Here is a 22,790-nt window from a genome sequence, read left to right as displayed (position 1 = left end):
GCTTTTCAAAGCAAGAACAAATTTGCTAGGGCCAACCTTTGGAAACTCTTGAATGTATTACTTACCATATAATGCAGCTGCACCAAGTAGAGCTAAAAAGTGCACAAAATTTAAGTTTTAGAATAGAAGGTCGTAAAAAGTGAAGAACATCTTACTTACAGTAAAATGCTCCAAGTATTGACACTGGCTGCAAATGAAATGAGAAGGAAGAAAAAAAAAATACTATAAGCTTTGCAAGAGCATTCTGAAGTAAAGATTTGGTTCCCCTCGGCCTAGAAACAAAGGTATCTTCTTCTTTACACGGTCCTTGCATTAAGATGCATCTAGCCTGATTTGGACATTCTCTAGCTCATCTTTAATGTACTTTCTCAAGTTCTACTTACTACTGCCTTCAGTGCTGGAGGCTTCCTCTAGCAAACAAGCTTTCTAGTGTTAACTTTTGTTGTTACACTCCCATCATCACATATATCTAAACCAACATTAGTTTAGTAATTAATTTCTTTTAAATGGCCTCTCCTGTTTTGCCTTCCCTTGGGTATATTAGTGCTCTTACACTCATAGACTTCCAGCACTTGAACTTTTTTTTTTTTTAAGAGTTTGAATTTTATTGTTTGCTTCTAATATTTATTTGACTTTCATTGTACAAAACATTTATTCAATTTTCATTTATCTTCCTCCACACTTAATATATTCACTATACTTTTATCCACATTTATGAAATACTCACTTTTAGACTTTTATTAACATATTCTTAACATTTTAACTTCACTCAGAGATTGGTGTTAAGCAAGAAATTCAGTTAAACACTATATTTCCTCATTCAAAGTTTCTCATTAAAAGAATTTTAGCTGACTGCTTCCCAAATTTCATTTTCATCTTTTTTTTCTCTTGCTTGTTCCTTTAAAACATAAGGCAAAAATGGTAAAAGAAATACAAGCATATGAGCCTCCACTCTTAACTGGGATGTATACGCCTGTATTTTTTAATGAGTTTCATGATCCTGAATAAACAGAAGTAACAAAACCTGAGAGATTGTAACTCAGTAAAAGAATGGGTAAAAGAAACATTGATGGAGTAAGCATACCATGAAAATCACTGCATTACACAGCATCAAAACAGATGTCTCATTTTATATATACTAGTGATAGCATATGCAACATAAATCTTATTTAAATCTTGAGATAAACTACAACTGATTATTCAATTTATCAGTTAAAAGCAGTATGTCATATAAATCTGTGTTATCAGATGACTTACTGTCTAAAAAGGTTAGTCCCTTATTGTGCTCTTGGAGAAGTGGCCAACCTTAAGACAATGTTTTAACATTTCACTCCAATGTTTCTTCTGTAACACTGAATTTCTTTTTTCTTTTTTTTTTTTTAAACAGGTTTCTATCTACTTCTGCTTTTCCGTTTCCTAAAGCGCATTTCTTTCCATTATGGTCACCATTCTCTGCTTTGTTTGTAAGGAAGACGGGGAAAGGACAAAGCAAAGAACTTACATAAAGAGCAAATTGCATAACTATGAAGTTCTGCACTTGGCTTCAGGGAGATTTAAATGACGGTTCAGTAATTTCAAACATGCATTCCAAACAGCATATTGTGATAGACTGTTTCCAGTCGCACCGGCTGCCATTCAGAGGGAAAAACTGTGAACCACAGCTTGAGAGGAACCTGCTACCAGTTTCCTAGAGTTTGTGAGGTCTACAGATGAGCCTGCTGGCGACACTTGCCTTCTGCAAAATGCATCACTGCCCAGACTGAAGAGCCACCCTCTCACTGCCCTGTAGGGCCACACAAACTCCTGCTACACCAAGAGACAGTTTATCATAGCACTTAGGTTGCTCGCCTTTGATTTAAGTGAACCCATCTTAAGCACTGTAGTGGGTAAGCATGGTCACACTCCTATGTCTCCTTAGCTAATGGGTGATAATTTCAGAGAAAGGCATTAACTGAAAGGAGCTTGAAAAATCTACTGTCAGTCTTTAACCACACCTATAAAACTCAAAAACCGAGACAAAGAATTCAAATGGTGTGATTAAAAACATAGAATCATAGAATAGTCAGGGTTTGGATAGGACCTTAAGATCATCAAGTTCCAACCTCCCTGCCATGGGGAGGGACACCACACACTAAACCGTATCCCCCAAGGCTCTGTCCAGCCTGGCCTTGAACACTGCCTGGGATGGAGCATTCACAACCTCCTTGGGCAACCCATTCCAGTGCCTCACCACCCTAACAGGAAAGAATTTCTTCCTTATATCCAATCTAAACTTCCCCTGTTTAAGTTTTAACCCGTAACCCTTGTCCTGTCACTACAGTCCCTAATGAAGAGTCCCTCCCCAGCATCCCTATAGGCCCCCTTCAGATACTGGAAGGCTGCTATGAGGTCTCCCCGCATCCTTCTCTTGTCTGGGCTGAACAGCCCCAACTTTCTCAGCCTGTCTTCATACAGGAGGTGCTCCAGTCCCCTGATCATTCTCGTGGCCCTCCTCTGGACTTGTTCCAACACTTCCATGTCCTTTTTATGTTGAGGACACAAGAACTGTACACAATACTCCAAGTGAGGTCTCATGAGAGCAGAGGAGAGGGGCAGGATCACCTCCTTCGACCTGCTGGTCATGCTCCTTTTGATGCAGCCCAGGATATGGTTGGCTTTCTGGGCTGCGAGCACACACTGAAGCCAGGTTATATTCAGTTTCTCACCAACCAACATCCCCAAGTCCTTCTCTGCAGGGCTGCTCTGAATCTCTTCTCTGCCCAACCTGTACCTGTGCCTGGAATTGCTCTGTCAAATGCTTTCACTTACATTAACAAAATTAAATCTTCATCTACTTAGAACAGGATTGGTATCCTGCACCTCTGTCACATATCTACAAAGCTGTTTTTTAGCACCAAGACCACTGAAACCATAGGAGAGATAGAAAGACAACTGTCTCTCTGATAAATTTTTTTTAGAAGATTTAATGGTATTGCAGGCTCTTCTGCCTCACTAACCCAAAGTTTATAAAGAGATTTGCTGCACATAATATTTTCTTTCCCCTAAAAATCTCCTCCCACAAACACATAAGTAATCAAAAAGTCAGCTTGGCTCCCCTCCTTCCCCATCACGACTCAAAACCAGCAAGCCAAAACGCAGCCTCACCTATACCTGTACAACCCTGTGAGCTTTCCTGCACTGTGGCAGTATAACCAATTTTGTCAGATGAACTCAGGAAGAATTTGCAAATTGGGAAAAAACAAACAAACAAACAAAACCACATGCACAACCTTTCTGACACCCAGAAATAATATATGAAGTTTAAAGGAGTCAATCAGACCCTACAGAGAAGTCACCATGCCCATGCCTGGATTGCTCACCTTAGCATATCACTTAAAATTGCCCCAGAGTCACATTTCCTGCTTTATCTTTTGCTGTTATGCACAAATTTTAAAACTCTGTATTCCCTAACTCTTCCTTACTGGATGCAATTTCTAGAATGATTCCAATTAAATTTCCCTCCAACATAATTGGAACATGTACAATTACCAGGAAACAAGTTTGTCAGGTTGTAAAGAACTGCCAGAGCTGACCTATCAGCCCCAAATTAGCAATTTCTCCACATGGCTTTTACTAAGAAACTTTGAATCATTATGCATTTCAGTCTGTACTTACTCTCCTCCCAGAAACGTTCCTCACAAACTCAACCCACAGGTCTAGGATGAAAATGTTCCCTCACCCCTCCACCACAAATAATTTAAGACAGCCTTCACTACATGTATTTTGCACCCTTCTTCCCCCTCTGGACCTGCAAAAACATAGTCAGTATTATGCTCTAATACTGTGTGCATATTATACACAAAGCTTGAGCTTTAGAAGTATATCCAGTACCTAATAAGAATTTAAACACTGTTTCTTTAAACACAATTCTAAGACCAGAATTTATAAACAGTTGGCTAAAAGAATCTTCTGTGGACATTTATGAATTATATCCCATTGCATATACCAGGACTTCTTGCTCCCAACTGGAAGGGGTTTTTTTTCATCCATGAGGCATGATAGCACAAAAGTTTGAAACAAAACAACAAAATCACAAAGAAACCCACCCACACCCCAACCAAAAAACCCACAGGGTAACAGAACTATTCATACTTATAGGGTGGGAGGAGGACCCATAGAGTAAAAATCATTCTGAGACAATAGCAAAGCTTTCTCATTCCCTGGGCTTTTCCAGTATACTTAAGACTCAAATCCAGAGACTACATCTCTGCAAGATGCAGCTGAATCCTGAGGCAGTCTTTTATACAAATCAAATGCTAAATTTGGTAACACATTTCAATATGCTTAATGGTGGGGCCAAGTCAAAAAAAGAATAAAGAAAATGAAAATTAGCAAGCCAAATGTTTCTTATGGCTTTCATTTTACACTAACTCACTCATGTTTCCATCTTCTTCGTATTCACGTGCTGCTGCATGTTGATAATGCATTACTTCCTTAACATTCCAAATGTTAGGGAAGAGCACAAAATACACGAGTATGCAAGCTGAGCTGTAGGTGCAAATGAAACTGATGGCATCCCAAAGACAGGTATGGCCAAATTTGCTACACCAAGGGAAAAAAAATGAGGTTTGAGTTTAACTGAATGAAATGTGTTTTCCTGTTGTACCTCTTTCTTGCAGGCAGGGGCACTTAAGGGAGAGTGGCACAATTTAAACATCTACCTCCTGTACAATAAACCCATTGCAGTAGGCAGCATCGATCCAAATGAAAGCACCTAAGTGACTCACACTACTAAAGCAATTAGAAGTGAAGTATGAATGTGGAGTATAATTACAAGTAAACTGTAAAGCAAGTAAAAAAAAAATAATGTGAGAAGCAAAAGGCACACGAAACTTCTCCAGTCCTTTTGTATCTATTGCTTTAAGTTTAGGAAGGTAACATTTTTTCAAAAATAACTAGGAAATTAATGGCAGTAACTTCCAAACTAGCAATTACAAAAAAAAAGTGATGAATTGTATCAGTAACAAATCTATAGGAATTACTACAAACATTTATAAATTCTTTTTTTCTAAAGCATAGGAAGAAACAGTATTCTGGATTTAATATAATTCTGTATCCTAAGAGTAACGACTGTCCAGAGGGATGCTGAATGAAAAGAAAATAACTCTAAAACGTAGAAAGCATTTCTACTCACACATGAGGCTAAAAAAAAAAAAAAAAAAAAAAAAAGCAGAAAAATGATAAAATGCTGTAAAACAGGGAAATGCTTTTACAAGAAATTGTCAAATAGCAACTACTGCAATAAAGCAGAACTCCATAACACAATGAAAACCTTAAGTGACTTAATAGTCAAAGGAAAGAACAGAAGGCATCCTTCTTCCCTGCTTCCCTCTCTCCCTCCTCCATCTGCCCTTAAACAACAGCAGGGTTTCCCCTGTGAGAAGGACATGTGGGTTTGAATCCATTTGTGCTGGAGGAGAGCTAGTGTCTCAATTTGCTTGCTATGATGCAATTACAGAAAGCACCCTTCACGCTGTTTTAAAAGACCAAACCACACAACCAATGTACTTACCTCCAAGAAAAGGTCTCCAATAACTAACTGCTCATCAAGGTGTTGGCCCCCCACTCTTTAGAGCTACATCAAGCATAGCTCCTCCTTCATCCACCTGCCTTGAAGGGTGGGCAGCAAACACATCCCTGGCATCACCCATCTTAGTAACAGCTCCAGGCAGCTCCCCTAGGAACACCAGACTACCCTTCACAAGTACTGAACCCCAGTGGTCACACTGGCACAGCTTTGCCCTGAATCAGCCTGCCAAGTCCAACTTCTTAGGGACTGTAATACCCAGTCAGGCACTGAAAATAAGTTACAGACCCCATTTAAGTGGGGTTAAACACTTGTGGCTGTTAAATATCCCACTTTGTTCTTGTCTGCACTTACATGCATTTGATCTGCAACCACAAGAAGAGTGATAAGGTAACTTTCAGCACAGAAAGGAAAGGCAAATATTTTTCCTCAAGGCTCCCAATTTCAGATACACTCAAATACTTAAGAAAGCACAATATTTCTTAAGACATTGTTTGTTAACTGGCCAGCATGAAAAGCAGAGACATATTGGTTTCCTACATTAATATTAAATACATTAAATACATTAAATTATTAAGTATGGAATCAAAACTACATATATATATGCTAGTTAAAGTCTCTGGATAAGGAGGCTCCACATACATAGGCCCAGGTCTGTAAAACACAGGCCCCAGAGAAGTCAATGGGAATGTTGCTCTGAGCATCACTGGAATGAGGATTTCCTCAGCAATCTTAGTTTAGGGACAGTCATTTTAGTTATTAATAAATTTTAAAATAATTATTTACATTAATAAATCCAAATATATGACTGGCAGCATTAAATGTATGTATGCATACAGGAAATCCACAGCTAAAAAAGGTGAATGTAATACAAAATGCGATATGAAAGTTGACACAATATATCTGGCATTTTCAAAGACAAATGATTTATCTTCTCATTATTTTGATTTTAAAAAATCATTTAAAAATATAATAAAATTATTACAAAAAAACCCAAACAACTTTATTTAACATAAAATAGAAACTAAGGAGGACTCACTGAGGACATTTCTTGTCCCTTTGCCATTTAGCAGTATAACAGTGACCCAGAAGACAAACAGTTGCTGCTGATACAAGCCACAGCTGGCAGAGGGACCATGAAAATAATACAAAGTTTATAGCTGGGCATAAAATATTCTAACCTATTCTGTAGAACTCTACTCATGTTCTGAAAAGGAACATCTCCAAAAAAATCCTAGTGAGCTAGCACGTGAATCTGAACTCCTAGGATGATGACACAAATGAAAAGGCATAAAGCAATCCTTTGTTAAATCAACAGGAAAACAGCAAGAGTATTGATTTTAGTATGTTGCATTGCACTGGGGAGGTGGATGTTAGCAGTGTATGTACATTTCTTCTTTTAAACCTTTTTATAAAAATACCACCAAAAAATTCATATAGATACAGTAATAACAAAGGGCTAAAGAAAATGCCTTACAGCAAGAGTTAAAGAGCTGCCTGATTAGTTTCAAACAAGCAAATTGAAAGGTGACTTCATTAGAGAGTATAAACATCTCACTAAGAATAAAGTATTGGAGCTTTGAAGCAGAAACCAGAAGCAATGCCTGGAAACTGAAGCCAGACAAATTCATATTAGAAATAGAGCTTAATTACATTTTTCAGCAATGAGGGTCATTAACTACTGATGAAGTTAAGAGTGAAATGTGGCTTCTTTGTCCTTCCATGTCTGCAATGAAGACCAAACACTTCTAGAAGCTGCACTCTATGGCAAGTACTAGCTTAAGGTAGTAGATAGCTTACAGAGGTAGCTTACACAGGTAGCTGCATAAAGTCAGAAAAATCCTATATTATGGGTTAGATAGGTTAGTTATTACAGTTTAACCCATATGATGTAATAGTCCTGCAAGACCTTAAAATTGCTAGGGCATATGAAGCAATGCCAAGATAAATGAATTAGCAGTAATAAATCGCATTGGATCATACAGCTCAATTACGAACAGATATCCCATTTTTGGTAAGTCACTCAGCCTTTCTACACAGGACCAAGGAATCTCCATCTTTTAACAACAATGTATTTCCCTGATATGATCCCATTTTGTGTGACAAAAAAGGCTTTTCTTTTCATGTGTATCTTAAAGTGCATATTTAACTTTTTTTTCAGTACTTCTGGTACTTTGTAGCTGTGACAAATGTCATCTAGACATTAATACAGCATTACTGAAAATTAATGCTACATTAAAACTAAAATAATCAATGAATGCTCATTATTATAAATACTTCAAAATGTTACTTCTGGCTGGCAAAGCTCATTAAAGGTTTGAAATAACTATCTTGATAAAAGAAGAAACACTGATTACATAATTTGCACTCATTTTGTCATTTCTGTCCTTTTTATTTTATCGTTTTCTCTTCTGCTGCATAGTAGTTTGACACTGCTGACTCACAGGCGGCAAGTATATTCCCACACTGAATGTAAATGTCTTATGCCCCTAAATTGGCATTTCCCATCCATTCATCTCCTCCTTAACACCACCTGTCCTCCAAGGGTGCATCTGAAAAGAGATTAAGAAAGAGAACTGACCTCTGAAATAGAATTGTTTCTTGACTGTTTTGTAGGAAACCAATCCATTAGGTAAAGAGCTGCTCCTCCAGCACACAGAAGTAGAAACAGCACAAAAATTATCCCAGTTTGGAGAGCATCAATGCCAAAATACAAACAAGAATCAGGCAGCAGGACTTGATAGCCTGCAAAATTTTAATGCAAATAAAGAACTGGGAACTTCAGAGTACCATATATTCATATAAAATTTGGACTTACAGAAGGTATGGATCCTTCAGGAACGCAACTACTAATCTGAAAAATATAAAAGATAAAAATAAAATAAAGGCACAGAGGAGGATGTGAAGAGGTGAGGTAGCTCAAGTCCTGTTCCAAGGCAATCCAGACAGAGACTTTTCCAATCTATTCCAGTGCTCGTTATTATTGCCTCGTGAAAGTCCTCTGCCTTTGTTTATTTCCTGCTTGCCCCCCTCCCTTTTGTTTAATATCTAACCCACATTCTTTTAGTTGCATTTTAAGCTTACTGTGCTGTGCACTATGAACAGGAAGCACTTTATTGCCTCTCTGCTGTCATCTGCCTCCCATCAGTAAATAAGCACAATTTGTTCAGACTTCTTAAAAGATCACTTTTCTTAGATGTCTTATTATCTGCTTCTTTTCCCTAAACCAACAGGTCTTAATCTTTCTTGAATCCCAGTGCTTTGCCCACAGCAGTATATGGGGCTGCAACACTGTCATATTTTCATGAACAGACTGCACTTATCTGGAGTACATCCTCACTCAACCTGTACAAAATCAGAGGCTGAGAAAGCAGTGTTGAAACAGAAAAAGGAGCACATTACAGGAGATCAGCAACACCAAGATTTTAGGGAAAAAGTAATATGGTTCTTAACTACATGAAGGATTGTATATCAATGTTTTAGTCTACAGAGTGACTTTTGCCTCATTATAAATATTAATTTATTTGGACAGCATAATAAAAAGGGGGTTGTGATTCTACTTGAGGCTTACAGCATAACAAATTATAACAATGAGGAAGACTTCACAAATCCATTATAAATAAGGAAGAAAGTGGAAATCATATACATATGCATACATGCACAGCATGGATAATTTCAAGACTTCTTAAAACACGTTTTTTTTCTGATATTTTAACAAAGAATAAAACATTTTGCCTCTTAGAAAAGTTTGAAGCAAAGTCTTAATGACTAACCAGATTGTACTTTGAAATACTTCAGTGTAATCTAATGTATCATTGCTCTACGTGATGTCTTCTACCTGGTCTGTTTTGGTATCTTTCCTTCCTGACTTAGTCAGCTATATTCCAGCAATACTGGCTTCAAATTTGCCTAAGCAAATATTTTACAAACTCGGGATAAACTTGCCTATTTTTGTCACTAATGTTCTTACAAGGGAGACAGGAGAGCGTGTAACCTTAAGCAGCAAAGCAGTTTCAAAACTGCTACTGGTGTAATTGTGGAAAGGAGTCTGTCTCCCATTGAAATTTTGAATTGTGAACCTCTGGTTTTACATAAGTACTTAAGATCTGAAAGGGCAATTTGGGTGCATTCTTCTGTCATCAAGGCTTAGCACTGACTTCATTCACACAAGCTCTAGTGATGCTGAAGTCAATTCTTTTAATCAATCTTCTGGTACAGAATCAGATCTCATATCAGCAACATTTATTCCAGTGTTTCAGAAGACTTTCTGTACTGTAAGCAGCTTCCTTGTTCTCAGTCCTTCAGACCTACTTACACACACAAGAAAATTAAATAAATCAGATTTATTTAATCTCTGTCAATTTGTCAATGCTTTACGCAGTTGGATCTCAAAGCCTCAGTTCAACAGAGGGAAGACGCAGATGAAAAAGGCACCTCATTTAGCCTATCCTAACATGCTAAAACACATTTAAACACTCAGTTAAGTACATATTCTTATATACAGCAGCTGAACGTTTATAAGGTTGTAACATATATTTCATGAATGCAGCATAAAATATGATTCATAAGCAAATACTGATACAGATGGCTTATTTTTTTTTTCTACAAAACCTTTAATACATCAATCAGAACATGGATTACACACACAAAAAAAAAAAAAAAAGAAAGCTTGGTGCAGAAGAGGCAATTTGGCAGCTTCTCAGCAAATACAGATTAAAGGACACGAGCTCTAATCCATACAAGAAACAAGATAAATAACCCCAACAGGTCACAGAACAAACTCCAAGATCTGCAGATACTTATGTAATAAAAAAAGAAACCTGCTTCTGTGAATAAAACTGAATAATTATAGTACTTTATTTCAACAAGATCTTAAAACATGTGTAACCCCACAATAATTATTATGTGTGCTGCAACGTTTTTTCAATAAAAGTTAAGTTCTTGTGAGAGGGAGTACAGTGATAGCCACAATTAAGTACCGTGACCAACTGAACTCAAAGCCAAATGCCTTCACTAAGTTTTCCTCTATAAAGGATGCTACCAGTAGCTTTTGTATTGGATTTATAGCTCCATGTAATTCAGAATATTGTGCTATTAAATCATATTACTTTATACTACAAAAAATATTAGTGATAATAAATCACTATAGTCATACAGCTAATAATACAGTATTGAAGCTACAAATGCAGATTCTTTAAAAAGGAGGAATCAGTTATTAAGCTCAACAGAAATTTTCTTGTACAGTTACTCATACATTGGGAAATGCTAATTCTACATTAGCCTTCTTCCTGAATCTGAGATATCCATGGAAACAGAAAACAAGATATGGATTGAAAGTGCAGCAGAATAATCTTACTTCTGTCATTAGCCATATCACTATGGTTAGGCCAGTAACTACCACCCCCCAGCAATATTAAAATATTTGCTCCTCAGAAAGGATCACACACACAAAGAAAAAAAGAAAAAAAGAAGGAAAAGTGAGCAGGGAGAGTCCACACAGCTTTTTTTTATGTGTAACACAGTCTGTATTTTATTGCACAATTTCATCATACGTACCTCAAAATATAATAGGCTTTTCTCCATCCTTATTATATCCTTTCTCCCAGGGTTGATTTTTGGAAGCAAGAAATATTTTTATGCTTTTCCATATTCCTCCCCCTTCCCAGTAAGTACCTCAGCATTTCACTGCACACAGCTTATAGACTTTTAATTCTATGCAAGGTAAATACAGTTTTGCTAACTAGGCTAATCAGACTCCTTGATCTGAAGCAGCATGGCTGCTGTTGTCCTGAAAACGTAATTAAGTTCACAGCCTTTTTAAGATGGAAAAGTAGGTGGCAGGAAAGAATCTTATTGATGGGCATCCTTTTGGGGAGGCTTGCAGCACTCTTTTCTTCTGACAGCAAATGAAGAAAAGTATCATATACTTCTTTACCTGCCATCCACGCATCCTTTGAATAAGGCATGCACTAGTCCCAGAGAGCTACTGAGGGTGTTTCACTTCTAAGATGAAGCAGCTGAGCTGGATTTCGCTTAATGGTTGCTCATCCTCTTGACCACAAGCCATTGCAGCAAATGGCACAAGAACTGAGCACACAGTGCTGCAACAGTAACTCAGCGGCATGCAGAGAGGAGACAAGGTGGCAGAGGCATAAACACAAATGCGGGTTAGAGAAAAGTAGCATGAAGTGTCAAGGAAACAGGTATCTTCTGACATCAGGTTGCTGTCAATACTTTGTATCTTGCTGTTCCCTTACCTGGGAACTCTAGTAGTGGTAGAAGTTGGAAACAAAATAAAGCGGGGAGTAGCCTGGAGTCAAAAGATGCAATCGCGAGCAGTTGTGAAGTCTAAAAGGCTCCTACATTTTCTATCTCCATTACAAACAGAGAACGTTAACAGTCAGCTACTCAAATTTTGGATCTTAAGATTCAATATATGACATATGAAAAGATTACTGCATGACATGTTTAATAAAAGGATAATAAAATATAATAAAATTATTATTATAAGTTATAACAGTTAATTAATTATTAATAAAAAGATACAGTGGATGATGTATTTAATAAAAGGTCAGAAGGATGCATGGAAGGAAGGACGGACAGAAAGTGGGTAAATTTGGATCCACAGAATAATCAGGACAATTATATAGGATCTCCCATATCATTTGAGCAAAAGTGTCTACAACCTACAGCTGTGGGTCTTTTCCTTGGCAGATGCTGAATGGAGGCTTTTTCTTGCAGAAGAGCTAAGCAGTTGCAACTCCTACAGAGGTAACAACACTGATCACATAAAGGAAAGATGGCCAAGCACTGGAACAAAGCCTTCTCTTGGCAGAAAGGATTCTGGCATTTGCCTAAGATAATGGAAAACACGTATTTTAAAAACATATTTTTGACCAGACCTGAAGGGGATTATAGGTAATGACACAACAACTACCAAGTTTGTCATTATTTGGAGAGGGCTACAAAAACATCAAGTGCTGTGAAAAATCAGATGTGTTCCACAGTGCACACGAAGACATGGAAGTTCAACTGACTTAGCCTTAATCATTCCATACCTCAATTCTCCTTCTGTAAACAGACAATAAAAAGCTGTCTAATCTTACAGCAGCAGTGTAGAATAAATTCATTATAGTTTTAAGTATGCAGATACAATGACAAGAGCACCCCAGAGCAGCTTTGTGGAAACAAGCAATCCTACACACACTGCAGAATATGGACACAGGTAATCTGCAGCAGAGGTGGTGTGGGCAAAATGAAATACTGAGCAGCTAATCTTTGTCAAAGAACTATCCCACCCACACAGACAGAAACACAGGAACGCCATGAAAGAAAAAAACAAAAAAAACAAGGACTGTGCACGTAAAGCCAAAGATGCTCTGTCAACATTTTGCTCTGTATTGTGATTCGCCAGTTTTGACATAACATAAGCAGAAATTGCTCAGAGTAATTTATTTTCACTGAGCAATGCAGAAAGTGTTCTTAACAAAAAAAGATGGACATTCTTATCATACAGCACTTCCAGGTTATCCCAACAAATCTTTTTAATTTTTTTTTTGCTATTGAAAAACAAATCATACTAAAAAAGTTTTAAAAAAACCCCAACGTACTATTTCAAACATAAGGAGTCTAAAAGTGAAGATGTGAGGACATAACAAAATGAAATTAACTTATGAAAACAAGTGCTAAGTATTTTAAACTCCTTTGTCAATTGCTTCCTATCTTTGGATAAAAAAGAGGTTAAGGCTTCATTAGGTACCAGTATTTTGCATCAGTTTGGGTTTCTTGTGCTAAATACGAATGTTGTTAACATTATAAGACAGTTCCTTTTGCAGAAATGGTTTATCATATCACATTCTTAATGCATTTGTGTTCATTTCAACCAAGACTTGGTTAATGCAGTCAAACCTGCAATTTTGTACTGACCTCCAACAAGGCTATTAGATCTCATACCACTTTAACAAGTTTTCTGTCAGAGTTTTCCTATGCTGACACCTTCATTTAAATTGTAAAATCAGTTGATTGATTGATTGACGGCTTGGCTTTGCGAGCTAATATTTGGGAAGGGCTTTAACCACACTGACTACAAGCACGATGACCAAGGGTATGTGGGATATGCAAATCTGGTTGGAAAAGACTGCTGAGGCAATCAGGGAGTGTCTGGCCAGGACTGTCATCTCCTGCGTAATCTCGAGCTACCCATGCACTGGTCTGCCCACATGCAAGGTTGAATCTGCAGCTTCCCAAGCACCTTGTCTCCGACCGTTTCAACCCTCGCCTGTCCATACAGACAAGTGAGAGTAAGCCCTTCCAGCATGCTCAGTGGATTTTTTAGGTGAGGCACAGCATGCACAGAACTGACCCCACCCTTTAAACCTGAGGTTTAACTGGCACAGCCTAGTTAGCTAGGATGGTGACAGCAAAGTCCGCAGGTTGTAGGTTTTGTTAGAGTGTCCTTCTCTTTGATGGAAGACCATACAAGGCCAGATGAGCTCCATCAGCCCGGGTCTGAAGATAGGAGTTTTCCTTCTCCTATGAGGAAGGCCTAACTTTGCCAACAAAGATTCAGGAAGGGCTTTAACCCACACATTCTGAGCAAGACTGTCAGTTCCTGGGTCAGTCTCGAGCGACTGCTATAGCAAGCCCCCTGAGGCACCAGCGGCTACCGGCTACCATCATTTGACGGGTGGTATCAAGAAGTTAGTGAGCTAACATTTTATGAGTTTATTAGTTCCTAAAGAATTTATACAGGTTAAAAAAAGAAAATCCACCTTACTTCCAATATTAATCTTTGCTAATTCAGTAATAGTAATATTTTTTCCCCTGATTTACATCATCAACATTATAATGTAAGCATTTGGCAGCTATCAAACACATAGATTCTTCAGAAAACCAGGAAGAGAGTGACAGAAGCATCTTTCTCTTTCAGATGTAAAAACAAAGGCTTTGAACAAATTTCTTACCCAACTCCCAATTCAAAGCAAACATGAGTAATAACTTCTGTAAATCCCTCAGCTGTTTCCCTGGGGATTCTTTTTGCTGGGATAGACTTAAAGCAAAAGAATAGAATTCCAATTGATAAAAAGAAACATTGAAAAAAAAGACAAGAATATATTGTTAAGTCCCAATGAAAATGGAAGTTAAAAGGGAAGGCATACCAGCTATGAATAAAAATAAAAAAAAACATAAAAAAGATATTAAAAAGATAAAAATAAATAAATATTTTAAAAGGTAATACAGAAGCTTATAGAAATTTACTATGAGTTAATGGACTGATCTGGACCAGAGGGACACTCTTAGGATGCAAGCCTCAATACTGCAATAAATCCCAAATGAATAAGCATTTTACACGTCTTTTCATTTGAGAAAGAACTTTGAGATAAGGAAAAAATTGTTCACAGGCTGGTCAGCACTGCTCAAAATAAGTTCACAGGCCATTAAAATTTTAAATGTTAACATCAGAAAAACCCTTCCCTCTACAGCACTGTCACCTGTGTGGAGCTGTGGCCATGCTTCACCTACCCCAGATCCCTGACATCCTGCTACTTCACGCCCTTTGGTACCCAGATCTGTTCAGAACAGATCCGGGTGCTGAAGTTTCCCTGTAGGAAGCTGAGCACATGTAGAAGCTGAAACCACAATTTGCCTTTCTTTCAGCTTCCTGAAGAGTCAACACACGGCATGTGAGCAGCAGGGAAACTACCAGCTCACACAGCACTGCCTGGTTTATGGCATAACAGCCCCGAGGTGAAAGCTCTCAAGAAGCACTGAAGTGCTTCAGTTTACAGACATGTCTACATTCAAGCCAAATTAGAAGTAGTGACACCAGCAGGTCAAGGCAGCAGATCCTGCTGCAACACTTGGCCCTGGTGAGGCACACCTGGAGTGCTGGGTCAAGTGTCTTGACTCTCCAGCACAATGGAGATATAGCGATACTGGAGCAAGTCCAGCACAAGGGAGATATAGGGATACTGAAGCAAGTCCGGCAAAGGGTCACAAAGATGATTAAGTACATCTGAGAAACAAGGAGAGGCTAAGAGATTCAGGACTGCTCAGCCTGGTGAGAAGTCTTAAAGGGGTGTATCCATGTATATAAATACCTGATGGGGAGAGTAAAGATGACAGAGCCAGACTCTCCTCAGTGGTGCCCAGTGGGAGGACAAGGGGCACTAGACACAAATTTAAATACAGGACAAGGAGCAATGGACACAAATTTAAATACAGGACAAGGGGCAATGGACACAAATTTAAATACAGCAAATTTCACTTGAAGAAAACATTTTCTTGCAATGAGTTTGGTTGAACACTGACACAGGTTGCCCACAAAGGTGGTGGAGTCTACCCCTGGAGGCATTTTAAACCCTATCTGACATGGTCGTGAGGAACCAACTGTGTGCTCACCCTTCTCTGAGAAAGTGGTTGGACTTCACAAACTCCACAAGTACCCTTCCAACCTCAACCATTCTATGATTCTGTATGCATTAAGATTAAATGACTATCCCGCTTGATGACACATAAGAATGGAAATACAGCATATATACAAACGTCAGCAAAACACAAAGATGGTTAATTAAGTTTCCAACTTAAAGCTGTACTGAATGGGTAGAACTAAAATAGCTGGAGCTTTTGCTTATAATTTGTTAGCCCTGATCCCCTGTCTTAATGTCCTTTTGCTGTTTGATGATGTGACATTTTATAGAGCCAATTTCTGGATTCAAAAGAACAGTTTAATGAGTCAAGAGGGTGCCAACTTGGCCTCAATACTAGAAATGGGTTGATTTTTATCTCATTCTCTTTAAACTCTCATTCTGACCGTGCTATTTCTCTCCCCAACATGCATTTATTTCATTCCTTCCGCATGCTGTTTAATCTTTTCCATCCATCTGGAATAACCCTCCCCTGTCATCACTGTATCCTGAATCACCAGCAAGTGACATTCTTGAAGCAATAATTTAAGAGCCATTGCCACAATGCAGTCCCTGCTTCCTACTTAACAGTTCCCCACCAATTTCTATTTTTTACTCCAAAAACAAAAGGCAATGTCATCCACAATCGTAATAAGATCTCCACTGCAAAGATGTAATTAGTTTTCTTCCAGGGCTTGCCAACATTTCTTTTTAAAGTGGTAGTAAAAATGTGTACAAACAAGCACATCTCACCAGAACTCTCCCTAGGAAGGCTTCTGAGGCAAGATCCCGCAAGAAGGGTTTGTAAAAGCTGGAGCAATTTAGCATAACCCATTCCAGGTGATTTATAGCAGTTACTTTTAAAAGGCTACTACCAGTGAGTACAAGCAGGACAAGAACAGGTGTACTCTAAGGATAACCGATTACATTTTTCTTCACACTGGTCATTTTCCTCTATCTCCTCATCATCTCCACTTGCTTTGCCATTTCCTCCTCAGCTATCTTCCTAATTTAGTCTTAAATTCCAATTTCTACCTGCTTATAGCTGATGTTGCTACTATATATTCAGGATTAAAAAAAAAAAAAAAAAAAAGACACTGCAAGTTGTGCCTTGAATACTAATCCATATAAACCCCAGGATTTTCTGTGTGCATAAAATTAATACCATTCCTATTGTCTTCAGTACACTTTCCCTATTGCTCTTTCATGGACGACTCCAGCACACTCATGGCCTTTTTCAGAACGTAAAGCTATTTTTCCAGGTATGGTCTGAAATGTCTTTAACTGAGTGGTATTAATTCTGAGAAAAAAAAAAAAAAAAAGATTGAGAAGCAAAGAACGGATGCTTAAGGCACACATTCTACTTCCAAGTCGGAGCCGAAGAAAGTGCAGAATTTAAATGGAGAGCACATAAGCTTGGCTATTCTTGTGTAAAGATGAGAATGAAAGTAAAGTAATGCCAGAAATTCTCAGGCAAATTATTTTATTAAAAAAACAGTGCTGCTTTACTAGCCTACAGCAGGACTGCAGGCAAAAACTCTTCATCAGCTTCAAGTTGCACCAGATGAGGAGGAAAACAACTTATTCCTTCCATGCAAGATCCTATCAGATCTGCCTCTGCAAAGGAGATCTGCAGGAAATCTTACCACATATTTCTGCATCCTCATTCCCTAGAAAATCCCTCCAAGTCTGCTGGTTCACTGTTGGTAATTATGTAAAAGATTTATTTTGGAATGGTGTAAATTGACCCAGGTCATTCTGACCTACAGAGGGAAGAGGCTCAAGCACTTTGGGGCTATATAGGCATCAGTGACTTCTTCAGCTGCAACTGGAAGATGATGTTCAGCAACCAATTAACAACTTTGTGTTAACTTGCTCCAGGAACACATCACCCTCTTTTATCAAACATACAGCATAATATAAAAGCAGTAACTCTAGAAGGCCCGAACTTACCTACATGCTGATCTTTACAAAATTCAAAAACCTGCCATTTAAAAAAGTGAGGTGATCAATAAAGTCCATCGAAACAAAAAGGTACAAGGTTGTCAGCAGACTAACAGAATAAATCAAGACAGCAAGCAGGAACACATTACCCAGATATTAAACTACACACCTTTTTTCCTGCTCAGGTAGTACGTTCCCTGTTTACAGTTTAGTCATCTTCCACACTGCTTCAAATCAATATATATTTCAGCAGAGACAACAGAGCTGTATTATCCACACAACCTACTACTCCTCAGAGAATCCTCACTCAGATGTTTCAAGAACAACATGACTGGTAACTCTCTTCAGTCAGAAAATGTTGGGGAAAACAGGGAAAAAGAGTGTGGAAGATCTAATCCCTCTGTCATGCATCATTCTTAAATTTGTCTTGAGAAACCCCAGGATTTTTCTCCAAGATCTCTCAAGAAGCACTTGGAATTGCAATTGCATTGTGACTTGATAGGAGCCAAAGCTCACTCTAAAGCTGGCAGCCCATCAATTACCTTTTCTAACCCGATCAGCCTTGACAGCTATCAATTGCCATTAACCAAGCATTTTATTAACTAACTACAGTTACTTGTAAGTTAGTACTTTGGAGGTATCATGTTGCACAAACTTGAAAGCTGTCTTATGGATCTTCTAAGACAAAATTCAAGGAAACATTCAAGGTCAGGCTGGACCGGGTTCTAAAAAACCTGGTCTAGTTGAAGATGTCCCCACTCATTGCAGAGGGGTTGGACTAAATGACCTTTAAAGGTCCCTTCTAACCCAAACTATTCTATAATTCTATGATTCTAAAACATGATACATAACATGAGCACAGCCAGTGTGGCAATAATCTGGTTTATAACTTATTTCATTTACTTGTTAAAGACTGTGAAATTAATCTGTGTCACCACCGTTTGCTGTCATTAGCCCAACACTATCTTGATATATGGATGATCAAATCCTTCCTGACATATGACCTCAAAGTTCTTATGGGATGAGGCCCATGGGATATAGAAATACTGAGGGAAAAATCTCATGCCTCCTTGGGTCACTGATACATCACTTGGCAGCTCACCATAGATCTTTCATAGCCTCGGTCCTCATCAAGGGAAAAGGGGAAAACAAACAAGCAGAAATGGTTTCACACTTATGCTTCAATCACCTCCTCCTTAATCTCTAACAGAGCAACCCAAGTAGACAGGAATAGATCATTAACACTGTAGGAGCACAGCTTTTCTAGAGCACAGCACATGTAAATACTCCACAGTCCTGAAAGCTTCTGTGAGTGACAGTAAGCAAGCTGTATGATGAGACAAGAATTATTCTAGCACTCCTAATTTAATGGTGCCTTTCTGTTATATTATGCAATGTCAGCATGGACTGCCATTCCAAAGGATCAACTTTCCTCATTTAAGCACTAAAACATACTTTCACCAAATTTAGTATTACACAGTTTAAGAAAAATTTGTGTCAGGAAAAGGGGCATCCTTAAATCATTCCCAGTCTGCCTTCAGACTGGCACAGTTCCTAAATACAAATCATGTCCATTTGCGATCTAACCTCCAGTGGTCTTGAGAAAGGGAACCTTTCCATAACATCCCTTCCAGGGACTACTAACAGCATAACACATCAACACATCTCTAAAAATTAAAAGGGGAACAAAAATAGTCTTGAAGCTTTCTAAACTGATTTCAAAGAGCCTTCAGCCAAGTAGCTTCAAAATGACAGCTCTGATTTAGTCTAGTGGATTAGCTTGTTAGGTCTACGAGCATAACATTGGAAATGGCACATCTAAGGCAATAAAGCAAATAGCTGCAGACATGAAATTTGGAGTTCTATCCCAATGATAAATAGGAAAACAAAACAAAAACCCCCCAAGAATGAAAAGGGCTAATAAGATTGCAGCTTTGCTTTTACAATTATTCTTTTCAAAGATACTAATCGGCTGCATCAGACTCCTTGAATAAGCTAATGCAGTCAAAGTTAAAAGTTTCAGAAAACATTTAGAAAACTCTTGAGCAGTCTCCTAATTTGACTAGGAAGCAGTTTGTGCACCTGCCAATGGCTCTTTGCTACCAAAATACCAACTGCCTACATCAAGATCACTTTACAAAGTTTAATCAATAGCTCAGTGTCCTCACATATTTGTCATTAGCAATTAGTTTCAGTACTACCTATGATCCCCATACAATGTTTGCATCTTATCGTAAGAAAATAATAGTTTTTAAAAGTAGATATATTTTTTTTAAACTAGCAACTCTAAAAATCAGCATGCTTATAAAAAAAAAAAAAAAAAAAGTCCTTACAAACATTCTATAAGACCTCCAATAAGACCCAACCACATTAATAAACCACATTTGAATAAGCCCTAGCAACTGTAAAGGTCATGCATGTCCAATGTATCTGGTCTGTGCAATGACATAGAAATTTTTCTTAATTCATGTGAAACCCTACTGATCTTACAAACCAAATACACTAAATTTAACTTCAAATAACAGGCTTAGTAAACCATTTAAGACATAATAATCTGGTTTTACTTTAGAAGTCCTTATGCCAACCTGGTTTTCCTAGCCTTTTTGCTTCTTCCACCGCACCCGTTTCCTCTCTTCTGGACATCAGGCTTGTTATTTCTTCACGTATATGTGTCTAAAGAGTAAGGCATCCCAACTTAACATGTGCAACCTCAGTATTTCCACGTCTCCAGATCAGCCTCATGGATCTAACACTTGCACCTTAGAAAAAAAAGGTCTTCATTTCTGCTCCCTTTTCTGGCTTTATGAGCATATAGTACAACCACAGTAGGGTGACATGGAGACCACCCAAACTCAGCCACCCAAGCACTGTTTGCAGTCTCCCCTTCCCAAAAAACTACACAGAGCTGCAAAGAAAGCATTTGCAACCTGAACATTATTGCTCGCTGTGGTGAAACACGCTATAGAAATAACCCAGATCAGTATTCATGAGAGTGATTTATCTTATTTCACTGCTCAACACAAAAGACCAAGTACTCAGTTTCCAAGGACGGCCCAAAAATAGCTTCCAGCTAATTTTTTAAGCCCATCCTTATGTTAATTTTAGCTCTGGAAAACCATCACATGTAACAGAACAAATAGCCCAGCACCTTCAGTAAGGGAAAAAAAGAGTGACATTAAAGGTTCATATTTGCATAAGTCTGGCATAAGAGGTCTTCATTTTCAAGCTTAGAATGCATTTTAATCATTTTTATATTCATTTGTACAATAAAAGCAAGAGTTTAGGTTATTTGTCCATATTGACTTTGGCATCAAAGAATAAGAGGGGGGGGGGGGGGAGCCAACAGCACAGTAGCTTACTTTTCCAGCGTAATGTTGCAGTGCAGAGAACGTCTATTTTGAGAAAGCTACAGTTGCCAGTAGCATAGCCTTCTTACATTATTTTGGTAGAAGATGTCAAAATATATGGGGTTTTTTGTAGCCTTGCTGGATTTGGAACACTTTATTTGGCTTTATTTTACACAAAATGGAAATTTGTGACTATCCTCTATTAAAAGTATTTGGGAAAACGTTAAACCTTGGTTGAAAAAGAGCAAATAAATTCACCTGTTCTTCCTTGGAACAGTTGGGATATATGCTAAAAAACATGAGATTAGAAAGAGGCAGAAGTTGAGAAAGGGAGGGAGGAACATAATTTAGGCACCTTTGTCCATAAGAATGACTTGGAAATTGTTACCAGAATAAGGCAATGTTAGAGAGAAGCTGCAGACACTGCTGGCTGTTGGGAGCCCTAAGCCTTGGCTCTGCTCTGCATGACTGTGTTAGAATGTCACAGAATAAAAGCCACAGCTAAATGTAGGGAAAGGGGCTGGAAACCAAGGATTCCCTTTCATAGGCAGATGCCCCAGCTAATTACAACTACTCAACAGTCAGACGTTATATTCTTCACAGCTCCAATTTCATTTTTGTATCTGCGACTAAATTCTTTTTCCCTGAAACACCCGAATGCCTGGTAGTTCAGGAGCGACAGATGTTGGCTCAGACCTCCAGCCTTCAGAAGGGATGTGAAATACGCAAACTCCAGAGAAGGGCAGAAATTCTGCAACACCATTATGCCTGGTATTTTCTACTAGCTACTGCCAAATGGTTTCCCAGATCTGCTTATCAGGGACATCTGGTATTCTGCATTAGCCAACATGAACTGGTCTGGAACACCCAATAGCCTCAGGAACAAGGTGTAAATTCTCATAATTAAAGATGGGGTTTTGGTTGGGTTTTTTTTTTTTTTTTTTTTGTGGCAACAAAGTTACTTGACTATTCTAAAGCTTAAGAAGTCACTTAAATTTGACAAGATAGGCCATCTGCAATGACTTGTGATCTAGAGTTCACCTACACACTTGCCTTACCACCTATAAAATTTCCATCAGCATACAGGCATTTTAGTTAATGGAAAGACTTCTTCAAAAGCAAACAATACTTCATGGTCTGTTGACAAGTCCAGAAGCAGTGTTTATAAACTTGCACAGAAGGCAAGTTAACATACATGGCACTAGGTAAGAACAGCTCTCTTCTAACATACCAAATAGCAAATGTAGGGACACTCCAGAGTAGGTGGCTTACCTCTTGCCCTCCATGCTTTTTTGGTTTATTCTGCAGTTCACGTAGATAAACAAACATTAAAACTACTGAAAAAATCCTGGAGAAATCTAAATGTAAGTTATCATAATACAATTTACCAAGAAATATTCATCAGCCGACCAACAGCATGTCTTCCAGATTCTCAGCACTTCATCTCCTGTTTATCCTCTCTGAATGGAAAAATGGCAATAAAATTCAATTATTTTTTTTTTACCAACATATACAGACTGCTGCAGT

At 38.2% G+C, this 22,790-nt stretch overlaps 1 protein-coding gene across 7 annotated transcripts in view; it reads right to left on the bottom strand.

Moving 5' to 3' along the window:
• FRMPD4 (FERM and PDZ domain containing 4) overlaps positions 1-22,790 on the bottom strand; it is a 309,704-nt gene that overhangs the window by 268,632 nt on the left and 18,282 nt on the right. For 2 of the 7 annotated variants that reach the window (XM_061364426.1, XM_061364428.1), the window contains exon 1: positions 8,385-8,527. The exons of the other annotated variants lie outside the window; for them this stretch is intronic. The gene's annotated coding sequence lies outside the window, so the exon portion shown is untranslated. Of the gene's footprint in view, positions 1-8,384; positions 8,528-22,790 lie in introns of those variants that run through there. 7 annotated transcript variants of the gene reach the window in all.

This window comes from Neopsephotus bourkii, unplaced genomic scaffold, assembly GCF_033783945.1.
Source record: "Neopsephotus bourkii isolate Nb327-2 ecotype Australia unplaced genomic scaffold, CSIRO-AGI_Nbou_v1 NB_1234, whole genome shotgun sequence".
NCBI lineage: Eukaryota > Metazoa > Chordata > Aves > Psittaciformes > Psittacidae > Neopsephotus > Neopsephotus bourkii.
Note: the sequence above shows the minus strand (reverse complement) of the source record. Positions and strands in the feature narration are given on the sequence as shown.